General features: G+C 44.6%; 1 protein-coding gene and 1 non-coding gene across 16 annotated transcripts in view; one reads left to right on the top strand and one right to left on the bottom strand.

Annotated features, from left to right (window-relative positions):
* Positions 1–19,790, bottom strand: part of RC3H1 (ring finger and CCCH-type domains 1) — a 96,471-nt gene that overhangs the window by 47,868 nt on the left and 28,813 nt on the right. The gene's annotated exons all lie outside the window — the stretch shown is intronic.
* LOC112059338 (U6 spliceosomal RNA) lies at positions 7,263–7,366 on the top strand. Its single transcript, XR_002888608.2, has one exon. It is a non-coding gene; the product is annotated as a U6 spliceosomal RNA (small nuclear RNA).

The following is a 19,790-nucleotide window of genomic DNA, read 5'->3' as shown; positions in this document are numbered from 1 at the left end:
ACTATGTCAGCACAGCACTTTCACCCACCAAGGATATTGCTTGTCTACACAATTGTGCAGCTCAGTGCCAGAGGCAACAAATCTGGTAAATGGACATGCACAGAAGCCCTTGACAAATATTCATATACAGTAACGCCTCACTTAAAGTCACCCCAGTTAACGTTGTTATGTTGCTGATCAATTAGAGAACACACTCGTTTAAAGTTGCGCAATGCTCCCTTATAACGTTGTTTGGCAGCCTGCTTTGTCCACTGCTTGCAGAAAGAGCAGCCCATTGGAGCTAGCTGGTTGGGGCTTGGAGCCAGGTGGACCGGCAGCACCGCTATCAGCTCCCCGCTCCCCTAAGTTCCCTGTGCAGCAGCTGCCCAGCAGGCTATCAATTGCTGGGCAGCTCACTGGTCCCTCCCCCCACTGCCATGTGCTGCTCCTGCCCTCTGCTTTGGAGCTGCTTCCAGGAGCCTCCTGCTTGCTGTGCAGGAGGAGGAAGAAGGGGGCTAATGTCAGGGTGTCCCCCTCCCCCTGCTCTTGTACTGTACCTTATTTTCACAGAGCGGGGGGGGACGACAGACGGGGGACACGACAGAGCTCAGAACGGAGGGAGCTTGCTGGTAGTAGCTGCTGTCTCAACTTGCTGATCTACTTAAAAAGGCAGTGTACTTAAGAGTGGGGTCAGCGTACTTAAAGGGGCAATCTCTCTCTCTCACACACACAGGGTGTGTCTGTTTCTCTGTACCATGCTGTCTCCCCTCTCTCCATTAACAGCATGTTAACCCTTTAGGGCTCAGCCAAGTGCTAGCTCATGAGGTGCATTTAGCAGTAAGGCATTCCCTGGGAAATATCCCCCCCTCTGACTTCACCACCTCAACCAAGCTTCACAATCATTGTTGTGTACAGTATTAAACTGTTTGTTTAAAAAAACTTATACTACTGTGTATGTATGTATATATCTTTTGTCTGGCGAAAAAAATTCCCTGGAACCTAACCCCCCCCGTCTACATTAATTCTTATGGGGAAATTGGATTCGCTTAAAGTCGCATTTTTCAGGAACATAACTAAAACGTTAAGCGAGGAATTACTGTACAAATTTCCTACTAAAACTCAGTATAGTCCCTTCTTTCTCAGTCTTCCACTATATGGATTTTATGCATTCTCTTCACCCACGACCCACATCCTCAACATCTTATTTCTGCCAGTTTCTCTTCAGGCTCTATTTTGGTCTCGCCTTTCTTTACCACAAGTAATCAGAATAGTGATAGCAGGAGATAAAGACTTTAAGCATTGCATATCAAAAACTACAAAATGGATTTCAGACTGAAATTCATGTTCCACCAAATACAAGAGTTGGAGAGCGCTAGTGCAGGCTGCATGGAGTTATTCTTATCATCATGCGGTTTCCAGGACTACTCACTTTACTTTCCCTGAAAGGCCACACATCAGTGACCTTCTTAGTAGCTGAAAAGAGCTAGAGGTAGCTCACTTGGCAATCTGCTGGTCTTTCATTTGGGGCAAGGTGATTCCTAGCAAGTTACATTAGTGAGCTTTACTCTCCTCTTCCCCGCCAGCCCCCAAACTTCCTCATGAACTCAGATGCAATGTCACTTTATTGATGAGCATGGTCCCACCCTTGTGTGTCTGTCCCTCCTTCATGGACTCACCTCACACCATCTTTCTTTTTTGCATCTCTGGCTCCTGACTAGAATCATACTTGTTCTAATGTTCTTGCCCAAAGCTCTTGCTGTACAGCACCAGAAAAAGCAGAACCAACTCAGAATAGAAGGAAATTCTGGTCAGTTTCATGCTTCTACACCAGAGTTTAAAAAGTAAAACTGCATTCAAGAGTAGAACAGGTGCAATCCTCAAAAGAGGAGAAAGTGGGTGCATGGAAGGACACGAGATTCCTTGGACCCCCACAACTACATTTACTTAGGGATACTGGATTCAAACAAAAGAAAAGAAAAACAGCAGCCCAGAATGAAGAGATTGTTGAATATTTCAGTACTTCCATTCAGTACCTCCACTCAAACCATATTATTCTATACTCTGATCACTAACTCAAAGCTTTAGTGAAAGTTAAACAGAGTTTACAGCAAGCTTCCTGGGCTCCCTGTCTGTGCCTCCAGATCTTACTACTCACTTTTTCATGATCTGCAGATACAAAGAGCTTAATCTTTATATACCATGTCCAACATCTTGATAATCTTTTCCTTTCCAAGCGAAATAATTTTCCTTAGTCTTAATAATATCATCATCATCTTGATCTTTTATAGAGAATTCTCCATGGTCTCTACAATAATTTTTGTTGCTTTCTCCTAAATCTTTTCCATTCCATTTTTGCTGGGTCTCTTAAAATGAAGCAAATAAAACCTAATGAAGTATTCAGGGTGTGAGACCACCTGTCCAGTGTACACAGTGCAGCTATAAACAGTGTAATACTTTTGTCTAACCCTTAGTACAACCTAATATCTCAATTATTTAGTTTTGGTCACTGAGCAGACTTTTGGATCTTTTCCCCACTGCCAAGAGGTTACAACAGATTCATAAGCCAACTGGATATGAATTGTTTCAAATTATTCCTTCTGGTATACAGTGATTTGCTCCTATCTATCATGAAGTTCACCAGCTTTGATGTTGTCCAATTACCACTTTTTACTAGAGTTTATCATAGTTCTTCCTAGTCTTTACTAACAAATGTTGCCACCTAAGATTGTTCATCATAGCTCGGGGCCTGCCTTAAACATAAGCAGATGCTAGAGGCCATGGAATGCCTCAACAATTCATGGCTTGATTCTCCACTCCAACAATAGGAATGAGGTGAGACTGGAGATCTATAAGTAGAGCTCATGGAATTTTTTTATTTTTTTTTAAAATAGTTGTGTGTGGTTTGATGGGGGGAGATTTTTACCCTGAAGGTGGAGGGGGGGGGGGGGCGGATAGGTCCTGCCCCAGCTTGGTGAGAAATGGAGGCCCGGGGGAAGGAGGCTGGAGAGAAAATCCACCCCACACTCACCCGACAGCTGTAACTCCTGTCTGATGAGACTCAGCCTGGGCATTGCAACCTGGTGCACAAAGTTGCAGCAACACTCAAGTCTGGCCCTGCTGCCCCTCCATCATGAAGGATAAGTGGCCAGCCAAACCCAAAGGGCAATGAGACCCTGTGCCAAGTCACAATGCCACTCCCTCAAATTTAACCAGTCACTCCCCTCATGATGGAGCGGTGGCTGAGCCAAACCTGAGCAGAGTTTCATTTTATAAAGGTTTATTTCACATTTGCAAAATACAGGGGTTCTATCTATAAGGCTCAATCCCCAAGCTCAACTAGGATCCTGCAAATCAACTTGAGAGAAATACTCTTATTCACTGCCAGTTCAAAGTCCAACTCTGTACCCCACAAAAATCCTAATTAACATTTCATTGGTTTACATGGACACAGCTCCTGGCTACTCTAATTTAATATTTTGCAAGTAGTTAATAACATGGCATTAACTTTGAAAACTGCTATTCCTCAACAGTAGCATAGGTAAGGGAAGATGATAAGGTTGTCAAACTATATTTTCTATCCACTTGAAGAATAATTTTCCAGGTATGTTTCCTGTTGCCTTTATTCATCCCATGTTGTGGGAACTTCTGATAAATCTACCTGATGGAAAACCCATGAATTTTGCTACACCTTCCCCTTAGTTGGTGGAGCAGATCCTCTGGATTATTCAATTATTATATTCCTCCTACACTCAGGATTATTAAAAATAAATACAAGTTGGTGGCTCAGGCAAAATGAATTGCTTGTCTCAGGCCAGTTCCCAGTGGGAAAGAGTTATCAGACAGACCCCACAAGCACACAGAGAACAAGGGTTTAAGGAGCTTACAGAATAAACCAGTGTCTTTGGACCCTCCAGGACAAGGCTACAACGTAGTAGGAGAACAATATGGGGGAGCTTGCACTGCTACGGTCATGTAGGACCCAAGGTGAGAGGACTTCATTCTACAAGCCTGTCAATGACTCACTTTTCACCAGCACTTTACATTAAAATAAGTTATCCGTTAACAGAACTGTTCTGAGTTTGGCCTATCTAGTAAAAAGTATTATGAATGCACTGCAATATTTTCTTTCACTTCCCCTCATGATCATTTTAAAAAAGTCTTATAAAAACCTTACATTTCTTTTAAAGGGTAAAGAGAAATTATAAATATTTTACCTGACTCCTTTACCAGCCAGAAGAAAATGGTTATTTAGATACAGTTCAAAAAACTGTGCAGCTTTTTCTTTTTTAAAAACGCACAGAGCAGCCAACTGCAACATTCATGAAAAGGGAAAATTATGTTACACAATGTTTCCACACCCAGTTCTGCAGAATAGCATCTGAAAATGAAAGCTTACTTCTGATCACAAACAATTTTTGGATGTGGGGGAGGTGGGAGAAGAGTACAAAGAGGAGATGCTAAGAGAAGAGATTCTTACCTTCGCTTGTGGAACTCCATAACCATCACAAATATGCTTGGGATATTACTGTGTGGTTACTGTATTTTAAGACCAATGAAAGGGAGGAAAAAGCTCTCTGGACTAGTCGTACACACAGTGTTAGTCAAATGACTGCACGTTCTGAGTGCTTCACTTCCTCATTCTTTATATGTATAGACACACACACACACCCCTACCTAAAAGGCGGCAGAGTTCTGTGACAAAAGCAAGTCCTGAAAAAGCCGCAAAACCCAGGTGGTTTATGCCTAAAAAATCCTCTCCCCCACCCTTAAAAGGATACTGCACAGTAAATCACATGAAATACAATTTGCAGAGTATTAGATAAACTCTCATTCAATGCAGAGTTGTTTGTGCACACTTATGTTTCATTTTTAAGCTAAAAAAGAAACCATAAAACCATGTACAAAACCAGAATGCCAATTCCAACTCACACAATCCAATCAAAGTTAGGGCTGAAGTTTCTTTACCTTCAATTACATATCAAGGCTGCAATATACAAGGAAGGGCTTCCTCCCCTCTATAGACCAACTCCCATTAACTGGAATGGGAAAGTCAGAAAGTTCCCCTTCTCGACACATACCTCCGCATTATGTAAAAAAGTCACTTGTTTGACAGCCAATAAAATATTTTAGCAAAAACAAAGACCTGTTAAGGACAAGACATTAGCCTGCACTTGAAACATCCTAGTTTCTAAGAACATAAAAAATCCCTTACACCGCCACAGCACCTCCTATCAGAGATCTCAGAGCCCCTTACAGACATTAATGAATTAAGCTTCACAACATCCTGAGAGGCAAGAACCAATTTATTTTTACAAGTGGGGAAGCCTGAGGCTTAGATGGGTTAAATGACTTCAACTGAGACACCTTGGGTAAAAGCTGGGACTAGAACTTCATTCCCCCTCCCAACCTGTGAGACCTGTGCTTCAGCCACAAGACTATTCCTTGCCACCAAAGGTTAAAACTGAAGAACATTTACATCCTTTATACATCTGTTGTGGTGTATGTATTTTATATTATATATATATATAAAAGTTGGGTACATTTTAATATAGAATAGCTACAGTACTCTTTATAGGATATAAAACATTTTTATAAGCCAACAGTCAGTAAATTTTCAATGAAGTATACAAGAGTTAATTTAGCAGGCCATAACAGCTTCACAGTTTATGGTAGAGACTCTGTATTTCTACAATTTATTTAAAAGAAAGGAGCAATCCTTAAAAAAAAAAAAAAAAAAAAAAAAATCCGTAGAGTAGATTCTCAGGTCATTAGCCTGAAAAAAATTCTACATGTCACTAGCTTAAGTGCACATGGTTTAGGAGAGGTTAGGGAAAAGAGAGGGGGATGTCCAGAACTACATCCCTTCATTGCAACTAGAGGATCTTCACATACCTCTAAAACAGCAGACCTTGTTGTGCACACATTTTCCTACCAAGCAACTGCAATTTAGGTATATGGGCCTCTAACTAGCAGTTATGCACTAGGGCTGAAGTTGGGGAAGAGGGTGGGGAGGAGCCAAGTAGCTGAAGAGAAAAAAGAAAAAAAAAGTCACCTTTTCAGAGAAAAGATATTAGATCTATGGGTCAATAGTCAAAAGAACTCCATCCATTAACCTTCCAAAGCAGAAGTAACAGTAAATAAAACATCTGTCCTCCCCAAAAGTAGATGTTGGAGTTTGAAGAGCTGTTGTCTAAAAATACATATAACCAAATTTTAATTCCAATGGGGGAAAATGCAGGTCTGAAAACTAGATGCTGACAGCTCAACAATTTAAAACTGATTTTATATGTACACACCTATTCAGCTAAATACTTATATGGTTTTTATCATCAGAACATCCTGGTGGCTCCCAGGCAATCAATCAATCAATCAAGGGACTCTCCTCCATCCCACTAGGGTAGGAATAATTTGCTCAAATAAAGTGGTTTGTGTGCATGTGCAGACTTACAGCACTGGTAAGGTCTGTCCTGGGCCTCATGCAGCTAATCCAAGATAGGGAAGAGTTTTACAGTTCAGCCAGTGTAATTTGCTATTTGATCACCCTGGAAATGATGGCAATTATGGAGAGACAGACAAGCTCATCCCGTTTGCATGTCTTCAACTTCTAACTTCCTTCAGCAGGTTCACAAGTTAAAAAAAGCAGCTGTAAAATAGGGATAATTAGATTCTTACACTTTCAAAACTGCTTTGGACCTATGGATAAAAAGCAGTGTGTGTAAACTATTACTAATAAATATTGTAATTATTCCCAGAGACCAAATTTCTAGAACCTGCACCTTACTCTCTAGAAATAATTACTATTTAATATTAAAGGAGAAAGAAAACAAAAAGAAAGAGCCCCTTTTCCTGCAGAACGTAAAAAATTACCATCACCAGTTTGGTACAGTACTATAATCTAACCATCCATTTCTGACCAACACTGGCACAGCAGCCAATAAAGAGTTGAATTTAAGAAATCCTAAAAAACATCTTGTTTCCACAGTAATTTCTTCATCATATTTCAGACTGCAACAAATGCAAACAAGTCCTATCTACAAAAGACAATTTAATGTCAGTAACTTTTTGAATTCCCATTTATTTTTAAACTTCATTTTTCAGTGAGTTCTCCCATCAGCCTCATCCTGCAGTGAAGTCATAATCCTGTTTGTGACATCATAGAGATACCACAGATATCACAACACTATCATAATATAATTACAAGACCACAATAGGATAGACAATGAGACAGTGGCTGAATGGAGATGTCTGTGAAAACTGGCAAAAAACCCATCCAAGACCTCGTAATGCTTGCTTTGGCAGCATATATTCTTCAGATGGGACATAAAGAGAAGATTAGCATAGGCCCCATACAAGGATAAAACAAATTTGTGAAGCACGGTATATTTTTAATCCTAAAGAGATCAGTTACCTATTTGTGGAAATGCAGAGAACCCCAGAATTAATCAAAACTTCTTTGTACTCAAGGAGCACAAGATTTACACGTTGTTACTCTTGGGCCTGTAACCTAAGTTACCATCCTCTAGTGGCTTTTTGAAGAGCAATGCCTGAGCTAGATCATGATGGAGCATTTTGCTTTTCACCAACTCCACTTTTTCAGACTTTCTCTGGAAAACAGAACTGACATCCCAGAAACAGCCACATTCAATTTTTTTAAATCTAGAGAACTTTAAATCTATAGTAAAATGTTTCTCTAATAAATATTTTGCTAACAAACTGCTAGAACCAGTCAACAATAAAATAACCTTGACCTGTTTTTACACAACTACATCAAATTCAAGAGGCCTATATATGAGTGTGAAGTATTGCAGTCTTCCTCTGCCCCCAACTCTCATTATTTATACTCATTTCAGGAGTGAGATTGAAAACAACATAAAAAAAATTGACTTTAAAAAAAAAAAAACTAACAGCTACATTGGTAAACAAATAAGGCCATGCTACAAACTCCAATTGCTCCCTAAGAGGATCTGCCTCATAGTTCCTCCAACTTACTCTGGGAGTTCCATAAAGCTCCCTCTCTTTTCCCTCTACACCTTAACTTTTGATAATCTCATTTACAAAACACATTAAACTACCATCTTTATGCTGGTGACTCTCAGATGTACAATTCTACACCAGATCTGTCTCCCTTCTCTCCAAATTAAAATCTGTGCCTCTCTCACTGACATCTCCTTGTGGATGTCTAGCTCTCAGCTCAAAGTCAACACAGCTAAGGGCATGGCTACACTTGCAAGTTAGAGCGCGTTAAAGCAGCCCCATGCACTCTTACGACGCGTCCACATTGGCAAGGCATTTAGAGCGCTCCTGGTAATCCACCTCCACAAGAGGCATAATGCTTGGTGTGCCTTGGCTGGAGCGCCACGGCACTAGTGTGGATGCCCTGGTCTGTTAATGCGCTCTGATGGGCCTCCAGAAATGTTCCACAATGCCTATTCTAGCCACTCTGGTCATCACTTTGACTTGCCCTCAGGTGACCATCCGACCCACCCTTTAAATTCTCTGGGAATTTTGAAAATCCCCTTGCTCAGCAAGGTGTGGAGTGCTCTCAGAGCATCTTTCCAGGTGATCATGTCTCCCCATGCCAGGCAATCCCCAGTATGGAGCAATGGCGAAGTACTGGACCTCATCAGTGTTTGGGGGGAGAAAGCTGTCCAGTTCCAGCTGCAGGAATTACGATACCTTCAGGTAGATATCAAGGAACATGATGGAAAGGGACCATGACCGGGACGCACTGCAGTGCAGGGTTAATGTGAAGGAGCTGTGGAATGCCTACCGCAAAGCCCGCAAGGCAAACCACTGCTCCGGTGCTGCCCCCGCGACCTGCCGTTTCTACAAAGACGCAATACTGGGGGGGTGACCCCACCTCCACTCCGACGACCACCATGGACACTTCAGAGCCCGGTTAAACAAGGCAGGAGGAGTAAAACACCCCAGCATCCCTAAATGCATGCAGCCAGGAACTGTTCTCAAGCCAGGAGGAAGGTAGCCTGTCACAGTGGCCAGTGCTTGGGGAAGGACAAACACCAGAAGACGTGCCCGGTAAGCGGCTTTTATTTTGGGAAGGAAGTTATTCAGTGCGGGCTCTTGGGGCGAAGAGGGTAAGGGCTGCGTGCATGCCTAGATGCATAATAGGACACTGATGTGCTCTCTCACATTGTGGTAATCGGCCTCAGTGATCTCTTCAAAGGTCTCATCCAGAACTTGGGCAATGCACTTGCGCAGGTTTCATGGGAGAGCCACTGTGGTCTTTGTCCCAGTAAGGCTAACATGTCTGCGCCACTGTGCCGTGAGGGGCGGGGGGACCATTGCTGCACACAGGCAAGCTGCAGAGGGGCCAGGGCAGAAGCCACATTGTAGTAGAAGCCCTTCCCTTGCTTCCCAGGTCACCCTCAGCAGCGAGATATTTTCCAGGACGAACTCCTGTGGAAAATGTGGGGACAGTGTTCAGCTCTTGGCTCTCCCCAAGGCACAGAACCCCAAAGGACAGTACAGCAGTGAAACAAATCAGTTCCCATCGACCCTGTGTTTACTCACCATTTTGGGGTTCCTGTGGGTTGCGCATGCTCGCTTTGGGATGGGCAAATTCTGCTATTGTGTAGACTGTGCTTGTCTTTAAGTACGGGCGAATCATTGCTCTGTCTGGTGTTAACAATGCTGCTTCTGTTAAGCGTTGCATTTTGCCTTTACAGATGCAACCTTGAGATCTGAGCCATACGTGTTATCACCGGCCGAAAGACTCCAAAGAATTAGGAAGAGGCCACATAGAAGCAAAGACGACATGCTGCATGAAGTAATCAAAAAGCGCAGGAGTGGAGGGAGAGGTAAGGAGGTTCCACCAGCAGAATGCAGAGTGCCAGCACCAAAGCACGAAGCAGCTGATAAGCATTATGGAGCGCCAAGCGGACTTGATCCAGGCGCTTGTAGCCAGGCAGGCGGAGGACCACCGTGCTCGTCCTCCCCTGCAGCCCTTGTCCCAAAACTCTTTCCCTTGTGCCCCCATGTCACCTCCAACCCACTTTCCCCAACATCCGGGCACCACCAGCTGGCTCCCACAGCTGTAGCTTCCCCACCCAGTCCTGCAAACTATGACCCTTACCCACTGCACTCAACCCCCATCACCATGCATTTTAGACAGCCTGAAGTGCAGCACTCACTGCACAGCACTCCAGACAGGAAGGCTGAGCATGAGAACAGGACATACGCAAATCTGTGATTGAACCGTTCCCCACCCCACCCCCTGCCCTGTTTCCCAAGCAGTTGTGTGTGTCTTCAATAAATGAATTTTCTTTTAAATAAATTGCATTTTTGGCTTTGAAAACATTCTTTATTACTGCATTAAGTAAAAGATACCTTAGCCCAGGAAAGCAACAGGCACTGCAAGTCAGCGTAGCAAGCACAGATTCCTACTAACGTTGGAACCACTGCACTTCTCCCGTACACAGCACCAAACATTACTAGTGGCTTTCAGCATCAAATTGTTCCCTCAAGGCAACCCTAGTCCTTGCAGCCCCACGCTGGACCCCTCTAATAGCCCTGCTCTCTAGCTGTTAAAATTTTGCTTTAAAAATAAATAAATAAATAAATAAAAATCAGCCTACCTCTTTCAGTGCCCTCCCTCCACTTCTGCAGAGTGCAAACAGCATCAGTAGCCCAGAATCAGACCCATGCCTTTGTGCCCAGAGAAGTGCCCACTCTCTCCCCAGCCCACTCTCTCCCCAGCCCCCGTACCCCATAGCCCAGGTTTCCCAATTCGAGTTCCCTTGTGTGCATCAATCACATGCCTGCCTGGTGCTTTGAAGCAGACCCAGAAATTGCTGGTGCTACTCACTTGGGGTTGCAGCTGCACTAAGCACAGCCGGGCAGCTCAGCTGCTTGTCTCACGGACCCTTTGTTTCCGCCCTGAACTCCCAGCCACTTCGCAGCCATTTACAAGCCTCTGCTCTCAAGGGGTGGGGGGCCCAGGAGAGAAGATCATCCCCATCCTGGCAACACAGCACGGCCCGGGATGGAGGATGGGAAGGGTGCTGTGCAGCAGCCCCGTGAGTCCCGGGCAGGGATGGGGTCCCACCTGGTGCTGAGCCTACCTGCTGTGGGGAGAGGTACCCCACTGCTGCTCCCTCCCCACGAGCTGGGGTGCCGGGGCTCCCTGCCACCCGGTTCCCCTCCAGCTAGATTTCCCCCTCCCGAGCTGCTGTTTTCCAGCCCCGCCCCACAGCACTGCCCTCCCACTGTCGCTGAGGATGTGCACACCTGCGTGGCTGTAATAATCAAGCATTCTTGCACTTGGAGTGCTGTGTGTCTGCACAGGCACACAGCTTAGAGGGAACGCTCTACAACTGCAGTTAAACAGCCCCTTAGCCTTAGCCCTACGATCCTAAGTCAGCTGCCATGGGCAAGCTGTGAGTTTTTAATTGAAGCATAAACATGCTCCAAGATCCCAATAACTCTTTGTTGGTGTGCAGTTCAGACAGAAGGAATAGGAGGAACAAGGCAAACCATAAACGCATAGAAGCAAACATTTTATTTCCAATATGTTTTAAATGTTCTGCAGTGTGAAAACTTTGGCTTGAAAAACCAAGCCATGCTTTTAGAAAACACTGAGATGAATACATACTAGTAAAAAAAGTCAAAACCAAATATATGCCCATCAGAGACGACTGCTATAAAAAGAAGTTACTTTAACAAAATAAATTGATGAGCAATGGAGATTTTATTTTGGAAGAGAGTGCTTTTGAGCACTGAACTTAGAATTCTTTGTCTGGGACATAGCACAAGAGTTAGTCATCATAAGCAATGAAGACACTTGATTAATTTCCTAACTACCGAAGTAATTTTTAATTAAAAAAAAAAAAAGTATTGTTAGATAATGGTAGCTAACATGCTAAAACTCTAATACAAACAAGGGCTTCCACTCAACCATCCTCACCTGGGTTTAGGTTATGTCTACATTAGGTAAAAGGGTATTTTTAACCCATGTTAATTAATCTTATCTGTGTTACAATTCTAGTGAAGATGAGCCAGTTATCTCACCAGCTAAAATGGGTTAAAACTATAACTAACATGCATTAGCTATCTTGCTGTAAAATCTTAGTTAAGACAAGGCACAGGAAATTTTTACTCTGATGTAAGTAGACAATGTCAACATCTATGGTTGACCTCTCCTAACTAGAGCATTGAAAGACTTCTCACCACTAGAATTTTACAGCAAGATAGCTAATGTGTTAGTTATCTCCCCAGCTAAAATTAGTTGAAACTAAAACTACCTGGCCTTCACCAGGATTGTAACACAGGTTAGTTTAATGAGTTAAAATATACTTTTTTGCCTCAGTGAAGGCCTTAAAATCTATACTGCCTACCACCACCTTTAAATGATAGTAAAGGCAAACTCCACAATGAGTGCAGACAAAGACTATGTCTACACTACAGAATTTTACAAAAAAATCCCACTAAACTGATAGTAGCTCAGGTGGGAACATTAGTGATTCTCTTTTCCCTACATGTGTTAATTAAACCTACTTAATTTTTGTAAAGTAAACCCAACCATGAGGCATGCCTCCTTCTTGACAGGATGAACAGTAGAAAATTCTATAACTATATTTTGAAACAGTATTTTAGCCTAACATGGTTACAGCACAGTCTTCTGTCTATGGTGGCAACAAAGGAAATTATGGCCTAGCAATTCATCATGGCCTTGCTTTTAAAGTTTCCCATTTACCATCCCTGATGCCACTCCAAAAGCAGTAGCAATGGTGGGAGTGCTAGCATAGAGGGGAGACAGGCAGCTTACAGAATTTTAATCACTGTTGTCTATACCAGATCTGACTGTGGTTACACAACAACAGTTAAAATGCCAGGGGCCAGTCTAAGCTATAACTTCTACCAAGGCTACTTACACTGTAGCTACACCAGTGACAACAGTGAGACTGTTAAAGAAAAAAATAGAGTTTTCACAGATGTTTATCGTAATTATTTTTTGCAGCATATTCTGAACCAATGCTCCTATCTCCCATACAAGTACAACCTGGTTAGGTGACCTGTTTAGAAAACTATCTACTCCTGGGGGAATTCTGCAGGACTGCGCGCCAGCGGAAAACGCCCTCCCCCCAAATTTCTGTGCTTCCCTGCAGAAAATAGCAGGGAAGCAAAGGGAAGCCACGTAGGAGCAGTAAAGACGACCATGGGTGCAGTTTTGGGGTGGGGAATAGTCAAACTGAGGCGAGGCATGGGGGCACACAAGGTTAAATATCACTGTCCCCCATTTCTGCAAGCACAGAGCTGCCCATCTGAAGGAGGCTGTGTCTCAGCTCTGCTGACTCTGCAGCTGAATGTTGTCTCCTGGGTCCTAGTGCCAGTTGTGCTCCCCTACTGTGTGTTGGGAGCCTTCCTGTTATCTGTGCAACAGTGAGTGCCCATGGTGGGGCTGGATGAGGAGGGGAAAAAAGAGGGAATGAAGGAAGGAGGGTAATGTCGGGGGGAAGATAGGGAAGAAAAGGGGATAGAGGAATCGCACAGAGGTGGAAGGAAAGCAGAGGAAGCAGGAGCCCAGCATCTGGCATCCCCTTGGAGGCAGCTAGGACTCCCAGTTAAGCAGGCCCATCCAACCCTCATCCCGATAAGCCTGACCCCCGTACACCTGGACCCCCAAGTAGCCCCCACACACCCAGACCCCCCAACCAGCTACATCTGGACCCCCCCCCCAATCAAGCCCCACTCTCCCTACTCCCAGACTCCCCCTCCCACCCCCCGCTAAGCCCCAACCACCTTCACCTGGATCCTCTGCACAGTCCCATTGCCCTTGCACCTGGAATCCCCCAACGAGCCCCTGCACATTCAGATCTCCCACTGAGCTGCCCGCACCCAGACTGCCCCACACAGAAATCTCTCACCCCACACCTGGATCCCCCCACACTAAGCCCCTCCGCACTCGGATCCTATTGTGTTGAGCCTGCCCACCCCGGGGTGTTCCTGTGGCAGGCCCAGCCCTTGCACTCTGTCAGGGTCAGGTGCAGCCTCACTGCCAAGTCCCTGTACTGGGGGAGGTGGGGGCTTCAGTGTGATCTTTCACCTCAGTGCAGCCAGTAGCCTGTGCTCCCCACTGCCATGCTGGTGCCACATTTATTTATTGACAAAATTTGCAGAATTTTAAAATGTGCTCATAATATTTTTTTGGGGGGGGCACAGAAATCCCTCAAGAGTAACTATCATCACACAAAAGGTCTTTGGACTGGGTTAAAGCTGTGCAAAAGCCTTAGACATATGCAAAATCAAGGTACGCAGTTACAGTACCATCGACATGATGACTAGAACAGGGTGGCCAACCTGTGGCTCCGGAGCCACATGCGGCTCTTCAGAAGTTAATAGGTGGCTCCTTGTATAGGCACCGACTCCGGGGCTGGAGCTATAGGCTCCAACTTTCCCATCTGCTGGAGGGTGCTCACTGCTCAACCCCTGGCTCTGCCACAGGCCCTGCCCCCACTCCACCCAGAGCCTGCCATGCCCTCACTCCTCCCACTACTCCTTCGAGCCTCCTGCATGCCAAGAGACAGCTGATTCGGAGGTGTGGGGAGGTGCTCATCAGTGGCACTGCTGGTGGGTGGGAGGCACTGGGAGTGGCGGGGGAGAATCTTATGGGGGGCTGCTGACGTATTACTGTGGCTCTTTGGCAATGTACGTTGGTAAATTCTGGCTCCTTCTCATGCTCAGGTTGGCCACCTCTGGACTAGAACAATGCAGTAACCGGCTCTCCTGACTATGCTGTAATTGTTGCATAGAGGGAACATAAGTTAGCCAGGACTGTGCTCAAGGAGGTCCCCATGCCCTTTAACATGGATTTGCAGTAAAATTTAAACAGTGAATAACGTGGCTAAAACTTGCTAGTCACTCTTAAGCAGTGTTAAATTCCCACACAGGCAGGGCTGAACTCTTCAGTCATCCAGTGGGATTGAGAGGTCAGAAAACACTTGCTGAAAAGCAGGTTAATTCAGGCACTTCTGACTATGTGTAATAGAGCTTCATTAGCTTTAAATACTACTGGCACCTGGTGATTTAATTTGTAGCAATGCTAGAGAGCACAGTTCCAGAGACCAGAACTAACCTTGGGGCAGGGCACTAGTTCAGAATGAGATTTTTCATTTAACCATATATCTCTATATATAGTCTTTTTAAAATGGAGTGCCACTTCGCATTAGTCCCATTTACCCTTCAGATTTTATTTATATCTATATCTATATATCCCCCCTTTCTCCCATAGGAGTTTATAAAACATTACAAACAACTGTTCGTGCAGTTTTCATAAATGGAAACAAAAGGCTTTCGTTTCAGGGTTTCCACTCACCCACCTATTGATATTTGACAACAGGCATTTTAGAACCTAACCACAAAACGAAGAATGCTGACTCAGATTTTTTTAAATGCAAAACAAAATGAAATTACTATCTGTTCTAAAGGAAAAAAATCAGTTAGCACAGGTACAAGAAGATTCATCAGATTCAAATAGTAGACTGAAACTTGTACTTTGGAGTAAGACAGAAGTTACTGGTTTCCCGAATGCAGGCCTTTTAATTAGATTTAAACGAATGAAGAGAGGGAGTGAAGGACACTAAGCAGAAGTTTTAAGCTATACATAGTCCTATTAAACTTCAAATTACAGACCCTGAAAACAACCCAGGCAAACAGGTGATCATAATCTATTAAAAATATATTGGCGACATATTAAATTTAAATATTTTGCTGGTCGTTCTTAAATTGTTTAAAAATAGTTTAATTAATGACAGATTTTGTGGTTTGGGAAAAACATGTTCTCAGCAGGTCTATACTGTTTTCTCAACACAAAACTGTTGAAAGCGGATTAGCTTTACAAGGCTCCTATTTTCTGGTTCTTAGCTCAACAATAAACTCCCCCCCCCCCCCCCCTTACTGCTTACAACAATGACTTTTGGTATAAGCCAATACAAGTTTTGCCAAAAGAAAGTTGGTACTGAGAATTCACTGCCATAAAGTGGGGGGGGGGGGGGACGCGCGGGGGAAGTGATGAACTCAGAAGAGTTATGTGGATTTCACACTGTGAGCACCAACAAAGATCTATTAATAAAAAATGCAGGATTCTGCAAGCCGTGCTGCGGTGAGCTCAACATTTTTTAAGCAGATGGTAAGGTATATTTAAGTCAATATAACCTTATTCACAACAGCCTAGACCTTACTTCTGAAAGTGAAAACTGGAAAACATTAAGGATATGTCTACACAGCTGATTTTAAAGCGCTGCCGTGGCCGCGCTTTAACTTGGCTATGTAGTCGCGGGTCCAGCACTGGGAGAGAGCTTTCCCAGCTCTGTAATAAAGCCACCTCCGTGAGGGGAATGACTCGCAGCGCTGTAGCACTATCTACACTGCCACTTTACAGCACTGAAACTTGCACTGCTGTGGGGGGTGTTTTTTCACACCCCTGAGCGAAGAAAGTTTCAGCCCTGTAAGTGGCAGTGTAGACAAGGCGTAAGAAAAGAAACAGAACAATACATTTGTTGTACGGCAGAGAGCATGCAAAATTAAAGCATCCCTTTTAAACAAGGGGATTTTGATTTATAATAAAAATTTGGCCTAATGATTCATTAGGAATTAAGGAGTCAGACTGCAGCAAAGGTTTGATTTTCTCCCTTTTATTTACTTAAAAAAAAAAGTTTATGCCATAGCTATTAGGGGGAAAAAAACCCAAGAGGTTTTGTCTTCACTACTAGATCTGAAAAATATTGCTCAGCAGATCCCTTAATTGCCAATTCAAGTCTCTACCATTGAGAGGAAAAGCTCTAGGTATTCTGTGGGAGAAGTTGCTCAGATTATGGCCATTCTACACTAGTACTTATGTTGGCAAAACTTGTGTCACTCAGGGGTGTGCCTCTGTAAGCTTGTAAGGGCACGTCTACACTTGCCATTTAAAGTGGAAAGTCCCTTTTTTGTACAAAAACTGTGTGAGCGTCTACACTTGTCAATAACTTTTTGCGGTGAAACTCAGAAGTTTCACCGCAAAAAGAAAACCACCTTCACCAGACGTACAGGCATACAGCTCTTACTGGTGATGCTTTTGCGGTGATGTGCAAGTGAAGACACATTCTTCCTGTTTACACAGCTTTTAGCCTCCTGAGGATATCCCACAGTGCCTAGGTGACCACTCTGGCCAGCAGCTCCACTGCTCTGATGCCAGGTAAACAGACATCCACCCCTGTAAAGCCCTGGGAACTTTGAAACAACCCTTCCTGTTTTCTTGGCAAGTTCTCACTTATCTGGCCAGGTGACAATGCCTGCTCCACGGAGCAAACGATCCCCTGCTTGGAGCAATGCTGAGCTACTGCAGCTGATCAGTGTTTGGGGAGAGGAAGCTGTACAAGGACCCGCAATCACCCCCTGCCCTTCCCACTAGACCCATCGTCAAAATGGAGAGCTGCACTGTGGGATAGCTGCCCTAGAGCGCTGCTCTCATCGGGGATGGAAGTGCTGCTTCCACTCTAAACAAACACTGACGCCTGAGGAAGTCTGGTTCCCTATCACCAGTGAAACTTACAGCGCAAAAACTCTGCAAGTGTAGACATAACCCTCAGGCAAAACTATCCTTATCTGTGATAAAAGAGCATTATCTTGAGGGAATAAATGCACATGCTTTTCTGCTTGATTTTTGGATGGTGTTTCCTCTGATGTTGGTGGCATTAGGAAATCCCCAAACCACAACCTGTGTCCCAAAAGTAATTTACACCAGGGTGAATTATCCTGATTTGAAACAGAGGAAAACCACATCTGTGCTGAACACATACGTTAGGAATTTGTTACAGTGTTAGTTACACAAGTGCAAAAAATACACAATGTACACAAGACCAGAGAAGCAACAGAGGGTCCTGTGGCACCTTTAAAACTAACAGAAGTATTGGGAGCATAAGCTTTCGTGGGTAAGAAGTCTTGCATCTGAAGAAGTGAGGTTCTTACCCACGAAAGCTTATGCTCCCAATACTTCTGTTAGGCCTGGTCTACACTAGGACTTTAATTCGGATTTAGCAGCGTTAAATCGAATTAACCCTGCACCCATCCACACAACGAAGCCATTTATTTCGAAATAAAGGGCTCTTTACATCGATTTCTGTACTCCACCCCGATGAGCGGAGTAGTGCCAAAATCGATATTGTCATTTCGAATTAGGGTTAGTATGGCCGCAATTCGATGGTATTGGCCTCCGGGAGCTGTCCCACAGTGCACCAGTGACCGCTCTGGACAGCAATCAGAACTCAGATGCACTGGCCAGGCAGACAGGAAAAGCCCCGCGAACATTTGAATTTCATTTCCTGTTTGCCCAGCGTGGAGAGCACAGGTGACCACAGATAGCTCATCAGCACAGGTAACCATGCAGGCCGATAATCGAAAAAAAGCACCAGCATGGACTGTACGGGAGGTACTGGATCTGATCGCTATATGGGGAGAGGATTCAGTGCTAGCAGAACTTCGTTCGAAAAGACGAAATGCCAAAACTTTTTAAAAAATCTCCAAGGGCATGATGGAGAGAGGCCACAATAGGGACTCAGATCAGTGCCACGTGAAAGTCAGACAAGCCTATCAAAAAACAAAGGAGGCAAACGGTCGCTCCGGGTCAGAGCCGCGGACATGCCGCTTCTACACCGAGCTGCATGCAGTTCTAGCGGGGGCCGCCACATCTACCCCACTTCTGACCGTGGATTCCGAGGCGGGGATAATCTCATCAGCTACACCTGAGGGTTCTGCGGACGGGGAAGAGGAGGAGGAGGACGACGAGCTTGCAGAGAGCACCCAGCACTCCATTCTCCCCAACAGCCAGGATCTTTTTCTCGGCCTGACTGAAGTACCCTCCCAACCTAATATCCAAGAAGGATGGACCCATGGAAGGGACCTCAGGTGAGTTTAATCTTTTAAAATATAAAACTTGCTTTTAAAACAAGCGTTTAAGGATTACTTTGCCCTGAGGACTTGGGATGCATTCGCGGCCAGTACAGCTACTGGAAAAGTCTTAACATATCTGGGGATGGAGCGGAAATCCTCCAGGGACATCTCCATGAAGCTCTCCTGGAGGTACTCCAAAAGCTTTGCCACAAGGTTTCTGGGCAGTGCAGCCTTATTCCGTCCTCCATGGTAGAACACTTGACCACGCCATGCTTGCAGCAAGTAATCTGGTATCGTTGCATTACAAAGCCTGGCAGCGTATGGTCCCGGTGTTTGCTGGCATTCAAGCAACATCCGTTCTTTATCTCGCTGTGTAATCCTCAGGAGAGTGATATCGCTCATAGTAACCTGGTTGAAATATGGGAATTTAATTAAGGGGACAGAGGTAGCCGTTCCTACTGGGCTGTTTGCCTGTGGCTGAAAAGAAATCCTTCCCTGCAATTAGCCAAGTGCAGGGCGGGGGAGGGGGGGGAGTTGGGGGGGAGGAGGAAGAAAGGAATTGGCCCTGAGCTTTTCGCGCTTGGCTAGCAGGGATCTTACTTCATGGCGGGAGAAGGGGATGGGGGGGTTACTTTGGTTTCTGCAAGGATCTTCCCTGATACCATCCACGCGGTGGGGGGAGGGATAAAGCGATCATCCCAGAGAATTGGATGGGGGGGGGGGGGTTAGTTTGTTTTCTGCTGCTGAAGGTTAACAGGAAAACCACAGCAGTCAACGGGCTTTGCTTGGTATGTGGGAAAGGAGGACGCAGAAGTCGAAAGACAATGGCTTATCATGGCCGCATGCAAGCTGAATTCTGTTGCCCGGACCTAGGTCTGTGATCTCTAACACCAAAGCCACAGGCACTTAATATTAAGATGGAAAAT

The sequence above is a fragment of the Chrysemys picta genome, chromosome 8, assembly GCF_011386835.1.
Source record: "Chrysemys picta bellii isolate R12L10 chromosome 8, ASM1138683v2, whole genome shotgun sequence".
Lineage (NCBI taxonomy): Eukaryota > Metazoa > Chordata > Testudines > Emydidae > Chrysemys > Chrysemys picta.
This window is presented reverse-complemented; position numbering and strand designations above follow the sequence as displayed.